The 13254-nt window shown below is 39.2% G+C and overlaps 1 long non-coding RNA gene across 2 annotated transcripts in view; it reads left to right on the top strand.

The window, feature by feature from the left end:
• Positions 1-1490: 1490 nt before the first annotated feature.
• Positions 1491-13254, top strand: part of LOC107833740 (uncharacterized) — a 15235-nt gene continuing 3471 nt past the window's right edge. Inside the window, exons 1-4 of one of the 2 annotated variants that reach the window (XR_001659505.1) lie at positions 1491-1861; positions 6297-6408; positions 8577-8680; positions 11027-11133. This is a non-coding gene — a long non-coding RNA (uncharacterized LOC107833740). The remainder of the gene's footprint in view (positions 1862-6296; positions 6409-8576; positions 8681-11026; positions 11134-13254) is intronic. The other variant, XR_001659506.1, reaches the window with a different exon arrangement.

The raw sequence follows: 13254 nt of genomic DNA, 5'->3' as shown, positions 1-13254 counted from the left end.
CCATTTTATACCTCAACCTGTTTATTGTGACTGTCTTCTTCCCGAATGGTCTGATGACTGGCACCTTCAGGAAATTATACCTTTATAGAGGACGAACCAGATGGATGCTGATATAAATATAGATGATGTCAATTTAAAGTCCTAATATTGACACAGTGTTGATGTAAAGATACAGATATAAGTCAGACCAGAAGTGAAAGTAAGTCTTCAGTATAAATAACCATCTGATCCAAAAATGCCAGGCGTTTAAATCCACTGCATGTATAATACTGAATCCTCAAGAGCACTTAAAATGCTTCAATTAAATCTGGCATGTTCTTCCCTCTATGTAACAAACACACGCGGGAACAAACTATCAGGAATAAGGCTGAATACTTGTAGCAGCACGCTGTTGGTTTTTGTTAACATCAAGGCAGAAGCAGAAGGGTCAGGGGCGTTCATTCAGATTAGTGGGTTAAAATTTGGATCCAGGTGACTGCTGGAGATAAAAGCTGCTCGTATTCACAGAGCTGCCCATATTAAGTAAGAAGTGGACTTGGAGTCACAGCTAAGACATGAAGAGGTTTTCACTGAGACATTCGGTTTAGCTGCATAAGCAACAGGTTAGCCTCTGATTTCTGTTAGTTCAACACTGAACTGCTCCAGTCACATTTTAACACACTCTGTAGTGGCAGAGTTATCTGTCTGGTCGGGAGTTCAGAGTAAATGGGACGCTACTTTACATTATTAAGTAACTAAAGCTTGAAGTGGCAGCATCTTGGAGTAGCGCTAAGTTAGTTCAGATTTGTGCTTTTTGTTGATGTTTGTAGGTCATTTTTGTCTTTGGATGAGGCGATATACGTTTGGACAGTAATTCCTTCTGGTTTTGGATGCTGTGTACAGCTGGAAGGATTTTCGCTCTTACTTTTTAGCTTTTGAACTGTTGTTCAAATGTGTAACCACGACAACAAGGTATTTTTATTTTTTTTACACCTGGGAGCAGAAGAGCGGTTATAAAGGTCGATTTTAGCCTCACCTGACCAAAAAATGTCCTTCATATGTTTAATGTGGAAAATATCAAGTAAGCCTTTTGGCTTTCTCTCAACAAAGGCTCACTTTTTGACACTTGTCCAAGAGGATCAAAATATCCATGTACACGACTAGCAGTTCTTCAACGCCTCTGAAGCTCCTCCATATGTAATGCAACTCTTGGCTGCAGCTTAGGCAGACTGCCATGGTTTGGTTTGTCATACACGTTAAAATTTGATAGTTCTTTGTGAGATCTTCAAATGTTCTCTAAACAAAGATCTAAAGCCTTTACAGTTTGATTTCTACTGAGACTGAACTGTTCTCAGGTTGACTGTATTTCTTTTTAAGAGTAAAATAGGCACAGTGAATGTGCCTGTCACACTTTTCAGATTTTTTTTTTTTTGTAGAAAGCTTTTAAAAGAAATCAGTAATGTCTCTTCCACATCATATTTATGCATTTCCTTGTGTTTGTACCATCAGACTACCAAACAGAAATCCTGCAACAGCGAAAGAAGAGCAGCCTACGCAAAGAACAATTACCACAGCGACCTGTCTTGGCTTCTTCGTGATAGATCCTGGAGCTCCTTTGAGCTGATTCACACGAGGACGAGTAGCAGAGGCTCCGTGGTTGGAGATGAACTCCACGGACATCAAAGCCGCTTCTACAGCAGCGCCACAAGGAGAGTTTAGAGTCTGGAGCAATTAATGCTGGCACACAGAGACGTCTCTGTCCAAAGCTGCTGGGAGAGAACAGGGGCTTTGGTGGAAATACATATCCCACCTGTGGGGTGGTGCGGTGATTAGTGCTATCACCTCACAGCAAGAAGTTCCCTGCTTCAGACCTCGGCTTCAGGTATTCCTTTGGAGAATTTGCATGTTTCTTTTGTGGCTGTTTGAAACTTTCTTCTTTGCGCAGTCTAAAATATGAACACTTTTGGTTTGCATCCACCTTATTAACTGACTTTGCTCTGTGCATCTGAGGAAGCAGCTTATAGTTACTGTAGGATGGGAAATGAGCAGCCTAATGAGTGCTTCTGTCCAGCGTTTGAAAAATATGAACCAGAGATGTATTCCTGTGTTCTGCATTTCACAGTTTGAGGTGAGTTTTATACAGAGAGGCTGCTGAGGTGTTACCTGTTTACATAACTTGTCATAAAAAAACCCTATCAGAATACTGAATGGGAAAAGGTAACAAGTTCATCATGTTTAGTTTATTAAAAATCTATTATGGCTTTTTAAAGAACATTTACCAAATGTAGCATCACATGGATAACATAATTCATTCGATCTAAATAGTCTCATCTAAGAGTTGCACAAATTTCTTCAAAGAAAATGTAGTAACATTGCAGCATATGTGTTTTCTCAAATAAACCCTACCCTGCTGTTTACTCCGTGGCACACCAACCCCAACTCAACCCTACATGCACTCTGGTCTCCTACTGAGCAGACATTATGCATGTTTTATATTCACTTTGTTCTGTTGCTCTTGGCAGACCATGTTGCATGCTGGGTGCATGTAATTCATGGTGAAAAAATGTATATTTGGCAATAAAGCTTTGTGATTCTGACTCTGGTGTTAATCAGCTTTTCCTTATCTTTCTGGTCATGTGCATTGTGTTCAGCTTTGAGGTCGTTCTCACTATTACTTGGATGTCATAAAAGGTGTTCCTCAAGGCTGTGTGTTAAGGCCAAAATCTTCTATAAATTAAATTAAAAATTTTTGGTCTGATGCATTTCTCCATGTCTTTGCGTTTGACATATTTATTATTTACCGCTCTGCAAATGTACTTGCCCTGGGATCTGTTGGTTGCGTTTGACGTTACTCAGTCACATTGATTCACCTGAAATCGGTACCAAATGCTGAATAACAATAATCAATAAATAAGTTAAGAAAAGTTAGATTATTTTATTTGAATGCTGCTGTTTGCACTTTCAAGTCTGTCCATCCAAATAACCATAATTATTAAATAATAAGACTATAAAACAATATTTTTGGAGCTGCGATCTTCATTGCTTTACATTGTTTTAGCTGTAACATCAATAAGGTTATAATGTGAGAACCTTTTGTCCTTGCCTAGCTGGAGAGGAATATTTTCATTCACAAATAAATTACTGCTGAAATTAGTTCCCTATATGTTACTGAATCAGAGCAACTATAGTCTCTACTCGTGGCATTTTATGGCAAACAATGTTCCTTTATACACACAAGACTTAGTGAAAATGACTTTTTCCTGTGAAGCCACTGTCCAGCCTAATTAGAGTGGATGACTTTAAGCCCATTTAAGGACAATAAAGACAACATCAATGGATGGTTATTTCTTTTTCCATCCATTTATTGCAAGCCTCTCGTGTTGTTATTACCTTTATTACCCTGTATGTTTGTATAAGAAGGTCTCTCTTGTATGTGATGATGGGCTATAAGGAACTAATGCAGCCCATTAAAACTAGAATTAACTAAATTATCAAGGGCTTGGAGGGAATCCTCCAACTCATACCGACTTCCACCTTGTCAGGTTAAAAAGTTAATATTAGCTCGTTCATCTTCAGAAAAAAAAAAAAAAACAAAGATTTTTCACAAGATGTAATTTAATTTCTCCGTCTGGAGCAGCCCCTTGCTATTTTGTCTGATTACCCTTCCCATTGTCCACAAACAGGAGCTATCTCACATACGTCTTGGAAATCTGGGATTTTTCTGGTCCGCACATCACCAACCTACATCCAAAAATCAATACTGAGACGTTCATGAAGTCATTAAACCCTGAGGGCAGCTATTGCTTAGACACCAGAAGAGTGGCCTTGGACCAGAAGGTTGATGATTTGTTTCCTTGACTTATCTCTTTTTCCAAGAGGGGAGCTAATACCCCCCGTTCACAGCAGAGGCTTTTAGTAAAACCACCGCAACTCCAACTGCTCAGATGGCATTGCATTCGGCATTCTCTTTATTCATCATAATGCAGGAATAAGCATTATCTGTCTAATTTTGATGATTTCTTTACTTTTCTCTTGTTAATCTGCCAGGGGTTTGTGGAAAGAAAACCAATCAGATTTGAATCTACATCATGATTCTCACAATGAACATTTTCACCTTTTGTCTCCGAGCAATCCCATAATTCAGGGTTATTTTATTGGCATTTTATTTGCTGGACTGGAACATACAAAAATCTACTTGTGAAATGTGGGAGGACATTTTTACATTGTTCTAGACAAAATAAGTAAAAAAAATAAATAAATAACACAACTTTCCATTTGTTTACAAATTGATTTTCCTATTGTCAGATTTGCTACTACAATGTGTGAAGCAGAAGCTAGAAGAGAAGGTAATTAGTTTGAAGAGGCTGATTCCTGGTTGAATTTAGAGCTGCGTAGCTTCAAGTAGGATCTCTGAGACATTTGAGAAAAAAAAAGGCACTCACATTTGGAGCAGACCCACTTCATCAGAAAAAATGGTCTATTGTTGTATAAAACGACCTTTCGCCAAGCTAGGACAGAGTATTTGTCATCGTTAATCAAGGTGAACAAGAACAATCCTTCTTTTAACTTACACAGAGCCGCAGCTCTTTGGAGCTGTCCATTCGCTCGTCCCTCAGCACCGATGACCTCATGGGATTCTTTAGAAATGAAATGAATCCTTTAAAAAGTAAAACCATGGGTATCCTCACAAACATGATAAATCAGGTTGTATTAGAAATAAAATGTGTTTAGGGTATGTGCAGTGTTGACACACAAACTGCTTTACATGTAGGTTGGAAAGTTCACTTTTGGTCTCGTCTGACCAGAACCTCTTCTTCCTACAACTGTTACTTTCTTCTTATTTGAAGGCCAGGTGTGTGGAGTTCACTGACAATAGTTGTCCTCTTAACAAATTGTCTCATCTGAGCTGTGGACCACGGCGCCTCCTCTCAAGTTACCAAGTGACCCGTCGCTACTTCTCTGATAAACCCAACACTTGGCCAATCTTTTAGTTCATAAGATTCCAATGTCTTGGTGGGTTTACAGATCCATTTATGGATTCAACATTTTTTATAACCTAAACATGCAATAAAATTCTCATAATCTTTAACCTTGACCGTGCTGTGTGTTCCTTGGTCGTCTCTGTAAAACCCCCATGGCCTTCAAATTTGCGCTGAAATTAAATTACATGTACATAAAATCTATTTACTAATCCATTGACTGCTGAAAGCAGCTTTTTTAATTGGATTTTCTCCAGAGTAGAGAAGAATTATATCACATTAAGTTACCTCTACTGAACTAACATTTTGAAATGAAAGTGCTTTTGTAGGTATTTTTACTGTTCCTTGAATAATATCATTTTGAAGTAAATCTATTCTTACTTGAATGCAATATTTGGTTATTCTATCCACTTCAGTCGCTCCTCCGAGTCAAGAACAAGCACCAAGCAAGCATCAGACGGAGACAGACACCCACACAGACGTATGGCACAAGCTGTATCTACACAAGCTGCTTGTTTCCTAATGATACTTTCTGTCTGCAGAGCTTTCTGTGCCATTTGGACGCCAAGTGAATACGGTGTATACAGCTGATCTCGTTACTGGGAGCAGGATTCGCTATATGTTACCTACTGCTAATGTTTGGATGTATGAGTTTTGAGATTAAGCCCTGTCAGAGGAGAATCTTGTTGATCTTCCCAAGGTTTGTCTGTCTTTAGATCTTGGTTTCTGTTACTTTTTTTTTTTTGTAAAAACAAAAACAGGTAGTTTTGTTTTTACAGGTGTTTTTCTGCCCTAATTTGAATATCAAAGATGTTATTCACACTGATTCACTTTTTTAACTTATTATTAGGAAATAATAATAAATGAGATTTTATAAATTTGACTGTCAGATAACGTCATTTCTGAAAAATTATGACTCAAGTAACACTTGAGTTGTCTTTTAGCCAAATAATTGTTGGTACTTTGTTGATGACGTCTCTTGGCACGGAGAATCTTTGACTAGTCCACCCAACAGTGCAGGGGTAAAAGATTAAAAATGCTTTCATACAATATTTCATAAAATAGGTACCATATTTTAAAAATCCTTTATCATTTCCCCTTCACTGTTTATGTGCCACTATCACATTAAATCCCAACACAAAAGCTTGAAAATGTTCAGCTGTACAATCACAAAATGCAAAAAAAACGAATAAAAAACTATTCAGGCACTGCATATTCTCTCAAGCAGGATGAAAAGAAATGCTTGAGCATGAAAATCTGTGCCTCCTATCTGAGCAGGTGTTTATCAGGACCTGGACTCCGTCTGCCTCTCTAACCATCCCTGCTTTGGCTCTGCAGCACAGCGCTTCAATCAAAACAGGATGCAAAACAGAAGCCATTTTCCCATTGTGTGGACGTTCCGGGATGGCAGGAGATCTCCATGAATATGACCTGAAATTGCGCGCCGCTGGTGAGTAAATTTAGCTGGCCGAGAGCAGACTGCGCTCCATCATTCCACCTCTTCGTCCCTCCCTCCCTCCCTCCTCCTTCTCCCCTCTATCTTTCTGACAGGCCAGTGAGTCTCCTGGTGAGAGCTGACCTTTCTCCTGAAGGAGAGACGGAGCGAGAGGCGGCAAATGAAGCGAGAGGAGGAGTGATGGGGCTAAATGAGTGAATGATAATTCACTGGGATCGACAGATAATTGTAGAAGAGAGATGCATGATGTCGGGATGGGCGGTGAAGTGAATGAGAGACGTGGTAATGTGTTTGCGTGTGTTGAGCATCACACTTGGTAAAATTTGAAGAAAAGGAGGAGTGTGTGTGTGTGCGTGTATGTGGAGGGGGGCTGCCATATGCTCATTCTAGAGTGTGTGTGGGGTGAACTGATGGTAAATAGAGATATTTGGAGCGTTTGTCTTGGCATCACACTGGGAGAGGCTGTCTGCTTCTGTGCATTATGACATCAATGGTTTACCCTCAAAAAAATTACACACACACACACACACACACACACACACACACACACACACACTAAAACACAACAGTGAGTACAGCTGGTTAATACACAGTTGCTGCTTGGCTACACCCAAAGCATGAATTTACATGAAAATGCACACATGATTGCAAGCTGCAGGTGTATGGCACTTAGAAACGCACACACACACACACGCACACACACACACACACACACACTTCTTGCTGCAGTCCTCGGTATACACACACACACACACACACAAAGTTACACACAGCGTCAAATGCAAACGCACTCAAGTGGAGCGAAAAGAAAACCTGTTAACACTCTCAGAGGGAAACGTGCTAGACGCTGAAGTACTTGGGAACAAATTGTAGAGTGGTTACACAGAACTATGCATGTTTAAAATTTTGGGCAGGAGATTTCAACCTGAATGCATACTGTCCCGCAGGGACTTAAAAACGAGCAGTGAAAGAGCAAGAAGGATCCTCAGAGTGATAAAAACCAAAAGCTGGAGATGGTTAAAAATATTTTTACAGCAGATTAACAATATCTGGAAATTATCTTTGAGAAGTAAGTGAAATAACAGAAGACCAGAGAGGAGGACTCTGTTGAGTTCACCCCATGGTTCTTTGAAAACCAACTTACTGGTCCAAAGATGCTATTTTCTGTCTTTGAAACTGTGACCTTTATTATTTTTGATATGTTAAACTAAACAAAATGGGGGAAATGAGCCTCAAAAGATGTTCTCTTCATAAAGTTTTGCCCATCCCTTTCACCTGATGGATGGGCAAGTTTCATATCGTTTATCATTTATCGTGATAAATTTCTTATCATGATGAGAATTTTGATTTATCATTGTCTCAATAAATGCCGATTAGTGATATTTAAAAGGAATAAAAAACTGTCTATATTGTTAGTTTTATAGTGATATTTAAAAAGAAAAAAACAGTTCTTTTTCAATATAGTATTACTATTTTCTCCACTGATTGTTCATTGAGTGTATCAAACAATATCAATAAATTTGAAAATATGTTTAAATGCAGTTACTACGTGCCGCTAAGTGATGCAAATCACACTTCTTTATGTGGCTGGTGTCCTAAAGAAGTGATTCAATTTTTTTTTTTTTTCCAAGAGCAGAATTTGTATTTGTGGGGCTGTGATTGTTGTTATGCAGTCAGTCATATGGTTACCTAAAAAAGAAGAAATAAATAGTTCTTACAGTCAGTTTTGTTGTAATCACAACAGCACCACAAAACATAGCATAAATAATAAAACTTTTAAGTCCGTATCGCCCACCACTAGTTCATCCTGAATGATTTCTGTTTGAATTGTCTCAATTTTCTGTTCTCAACAAATACAATATTCACCTGTAGCTGCTGTTGCCCTTTCCGTAACATCAAATCCATTCTCCTCTGACCTCCGTCATCAACAAGGCGTTTCCACTAACCCCTCGCCGGACATCGTCTCTTTTTCGGACCAGTCTCTGCAAACCGCAGAGATGGCCGTGCCTGAATAATCCCAGCAGATCAGATGAGTCTGAAATCAGCAGACCGGCCCGTCTGACAGCAACAGCCGCGTCACATTCAAAGTTACATGAACTACTTTTCTTCCCAACTCTGATGCTCAGTTTTAACGTCTGCAAGTTGTCATCCCCATGTCTTAGATCCCTGAATGCGTTGAACTGCAGCAGTGTGACCTGAAAAGGTCCGGAAGACCTTCAGAGAGCCAAGCGCACTACTTTTATAACTCCTGCAGGCAGACATGAAAGTAAGGAAAGATTTCAGAAAAGTGCATTACTCGGTTTGTCATCGGTCTGTCTCTCTTCTGTCTGATAAAGTCTAAGCTCTTTTAAAAGATGTTTATCAATCTCTCACTTTTTTGTTTTAATTCTAAAGACTTGAAAGATTTGTGTGGTCTGACACATCCAAGACGCCAACGCCTATCAAGCCCTCGTACGCAGATGCTAACCTTTCTTCATTCTTTTTTAGAGGCCGCAGACACTTTAAACCACTATTTTATCCAACGTTGAAGTTTGTATGCATGAAACGCGGAGTCATCAGTTTTTTCCATTTCTTGGTAAAAGACTGCACTGGCTGTAGGCTAACAAAGTTGAGAGGATTAATGCAGTCCTTTGCAATAAAGATTCAAAGTTCAGCACCTCTAGCCCGAGGCAGTTCTCTCATTTGCAAGAATGTTTTATACATAATACGGAGGTCTGGCAGAGACAAAATCAACCTAATTGTCATCCCAATGGTCACATTCCATGGAAAGGATGCAGACGTTCAGCAGGAGCAGGTTTTAATAAGCCGTCTTTGGAGTTTGAATGGGCAGTTAGCTGGTGATATCGAGGCGACTGCAGGGTTTGGGTGTAATGGCTCTGCGTTACCCGGTTGCTGTTAGCGTTTCTTTTTGGGGCGGGGAGGTCTGGTGAAGTAAATGTAAGCTATTATAATGAGCCCCAGACACAAAGGTGTGTGCTGTGATGTATCTATGTTTGAGACTCTTATTTGAAATATGAAAGGAAGTGGTTTTTGAGCGGACCGGCTGACAACGGTCGGTTTTGGAGCCTTCCTCACCGTTTAAAGGATTTGTGTGGGTGCATTTTGGGTAATTGGAGGACAAAATAATAAAAAATAAACACATAGACCGAGTGACAGGCAAGATTCCAACAATTGGCTAACACTGTGACCATACCGCAAATGGCCAAAAATTTCCTGCAATTACTTTATATCTGCACTAAACAATATGAAATGTGATAAAAGCTTAACTGCTTTTCTTTAAAACCAAGTTTAAAGGTTTAAGAAACATCTTTTTAAAAACACAAGAGAGAGTTTCCAGTGATGTACAGCTCCTGCTCTCTGTATCCCTGTTGGTTTCTCTACCTGTTGGCATGGCACATTGGATGTATTGCTGCAGTCACTCACTGAATCAGAGGTAGACAAAGTGAATAAATCACAGCCTCTTGTCTGAAAATATCTCCTGGTGTGCTGTAAACATCTTAAGCTGATGATATCTAACAGAATAAAAGAGACTGAAGGAAGGTTTTTTTTTTCCCCCCGATAATCCTCGGGTGAAGTCGTGTTTCCTAATACTATCCATCACCTCATTCCCTGGAATGTGTGTGAAACAGATTGTGTGAGATACTGCGAGTGTGTGTGTTTGTGGGGGGGGGGACATAAAGCTGAATCGCAGAGATAGAGGAGAGAGGAAGAAAGACGGAGAGAAAGAAAGAGAAAGTGAATCATTCCCCTGAACAGACCACCTCGACAGCGTGATATCAGATGCATTATTTGATGATTGGATCGCTGGCTACAAAAGCTGATAGATCTCCGCCTGAAATTGATTTCTGTCTGGATGTGACTCACACATACACACGCACACACTATAGGCAGTGAAACAGAAAGCCAGGAGAAACTAATTACCAGTTCACAGAGAGCCTGAGAAGCCTGAATCTGAGTGAAAACACCTGAAGGACTGGCGGGCTGGCAACTAGAGACAAAATAAATTGGGAAATTAATGTTCTATTATTGGAGCGGGGATGTGTGTAGGCCGGTGGGTTCTCTCAGATGGATGGTTTGATCACCTCCAGGGTTGCTTTCGGTCATTTCAGGGGCAGTTTCTATTGAACTATGAGGCACACTGCCAGTCAAACTTCAAATGGCTGTTTATTAAAGTGTAAATGGCAGCGATCAAATGATTTTCCCGTTGCTTCTGGCTTGTTTAGGGTTTCATTCATTTTAAACAGCACGGTGCCTTCGGCCCGGACATTTTCCTACTCCGTGGTCATCAGGCTGTGCGCAGAAATGCTACATTCACCTTTCGGTGCCAGCTGTATCACTTTTGAAATCTAAGTGTTTGTGATACTTCTAGCACTAATTTAATCCAGCAGACCTCCCCAAGTCTGCTGGATTAAATAAACATTTTGGACTTACTTTTTCACAGTGTATCTGTGCATACTTAAAAAGGCTTAAATGTACTTATCTAAAAATAAGACCTTAAAATGTCTGAAATTCATTAAGAAAAAGTAAGTTGACCTTAATAGTCACAGATCTTAACTTTTATTGTGGCAGAACTATTTAATCTTATTCATTCCAGTTCATTTTTTTCTGGCAGGATTATTCTGAGATGCAGGGAAACATCCTCGCTCTGTTCTGTGACTCGAGGCGTTTGAGGCTACTGCTAACTAGCTGCTAACTTAAGCCTTTTTGCTTCTACCAGGGGTAAGTGTACATTTATTGCTGAAATGTTACCCGCAGCGTTTCGATTGCACGATGCCTTCTCCACCTATACTACTTTAAATACTTTGTATAAAGCATCCAAAAATATATGTATTTTTCTAATAACAGTCTTCAAGCACAACTAAAACTATTTGTGGAAACGAGGCTTTCTGGTGTGGAAGTGGAAGGTGGGGGCTTTTATTCTGCTGAGTAATTCACTCACCTTCATTTCATACAATAGTCTTAAAAATAAATGACTTTTTAATAGTACTAATCTTACGAAACGCTCGTTTTAATGTTGACAGAAGCTGGACGCATATTTTCCCCTTATAGGTTTTTACTGTTGAATTTCTTGACATGTTCGAAAAGCACGTAACTTTATATGTCATATGTGCACAAGCAGACATTTGCATGCCAACATGTTGGCTTGCATGGTGTGAATATGAAACATTTGTGGATGTGGGATCTGTAGATAATCAAATGTTTGATCAGTTTTTACATTTTGATGAGTTCTGCTGATTTAATAAAGGTAGGACCTTCTGCTTTCAGCGAATAAATTGTCATATATGACATTTCCTATTTCTCACTTTCAGTTGAGGTTATGACCCAGGAGGGGCCCAAATTTATTTTTTTCCATTTTAAACTATTGGCTTTTTTCTAGAGTTTTTAATGTGGAAATAAACAACATTCTTTATTGTTTCTGTCAAATTTCTGTCTAAGTATGTGTGATCATTAGATGAACAGATTATTTGATTAACTACATTTGAAAAGATAATTGACAAAGTAAAATTATGAAAAGCTTAATCTTGTGGATTCTTTCTCTTCCTGTAATTCAAACTCTGTTGGTGGTTTTAGGTTGTGGGGCATGCTAATGATTCATAAGGTTTTACCAACACAAAGGAAGAAAAACAAGCAAATTTTAGAAATTACCACTAACTGACAGGAAAATGGGGCAAAGGCTCAGATTTAGTTCACAATAACAACTTGCTATGCCATCTAATGTCACAAAATATAAATAACAATTGTCCTGATGTGCAGTAAACAGACATTTTTGAGCTTTTTGATAACAATTATGAATCCATTTCCTGACTGGTAGGTGTTTTTCTCAGCCTAGTGACAGAGGAAAAGCTGTTCGGTAACTGGATTAACTTCTAAAAGGGTTTTTTTTTTTTTTTTTACATCCAAGCGCAAATCTTTCAGGTAGGAAATATTTAACAGAAGTTAGAATTTGATTCAAAGTTTTATTCTGACAGGTAAATTACTTAACAAGCCTTTACTCGGATGTCTAAACAGAAGCTATAATTTTAGATCAATGAAGACAGCAGAACCTGTTTTCGCCTTTGAGAGTAATTTAAAAAAAATGTTATCCAAAGTTTAACATGAAAACACGCATCCTTACCACAACTGTAGACATTTTAAGCACTTCCAGCTCAGAACCACGCCACTCAGGCATATAATTGTTTGCAATTTGTTAAATATGGCAACAATTGCTCATTGCTTATTAAAGGAGCGGGCGGAGATGGGAGACACTGGAACGTTGTCGTTTTTGAAAAAATAAAATCTACGTCCACACTTTGCGACGTCCCTTGCAATTTCCAGAAGGCATTTTTAGCCAACAAGGAAAACAGCTACTCACTTAATTTCTTTCACATCTTCAATCAGAACGACCATTAAAATGCTAAAAACCACTGGATCTGTTGACAACCGAGGCTGGACGAGGATGTGGGTTTATTGTCCCTTTTTCTTGATGTTGAGTGTGGTGTAGGGTTTATGATGCTGTGGGCCCGTTCCTGCTCAGACGGACCAGAGAACCTTTTTGGACTGTATGGAATCACGGACTCAATGAAATACCAGTTGACCTTAAAATAAAAAAATATATATTGCAAATAGTTGCAATAGTTGCACTCTCTATAGAGACAAATATCAGACAGCACAGACATTAAGAGGCTGATATAGGAACATGTCCAATCTGTCAAGAAGGCGATTAGCGATCTTTAGGTTCCCTCTGCAACATTTCATGTCCCGGCCGTGTAGGATAGTAACATTTGTGGTCTTGGTGAAGGTGCTGTATCACCATGTGTGTGTGCGTGTGTGTGTGTGTGTGTGTGTGTGTGTGTGTGTGTG

This window comes from Poecilia formosa, unplaced genomic scaffold, assembly GCF_000485575.1.
Source record: "Poecilia formosa unplaced genomic scaffold, Poecilia_formosa-5.1.2 Scaffold440, whole genome shotgun sequence".
Lineage (NCBI taxonomy): Eukaryota > Metazoa > Chordata > Actinopteri > Cyprinodontiformes > Poeciliidae > Poecilia > Poecilia formosa.
Note: the sequence above shows the minus strand (reverse complement) of the source record. Positions and strands in the feature narration are given on the sequence as shown.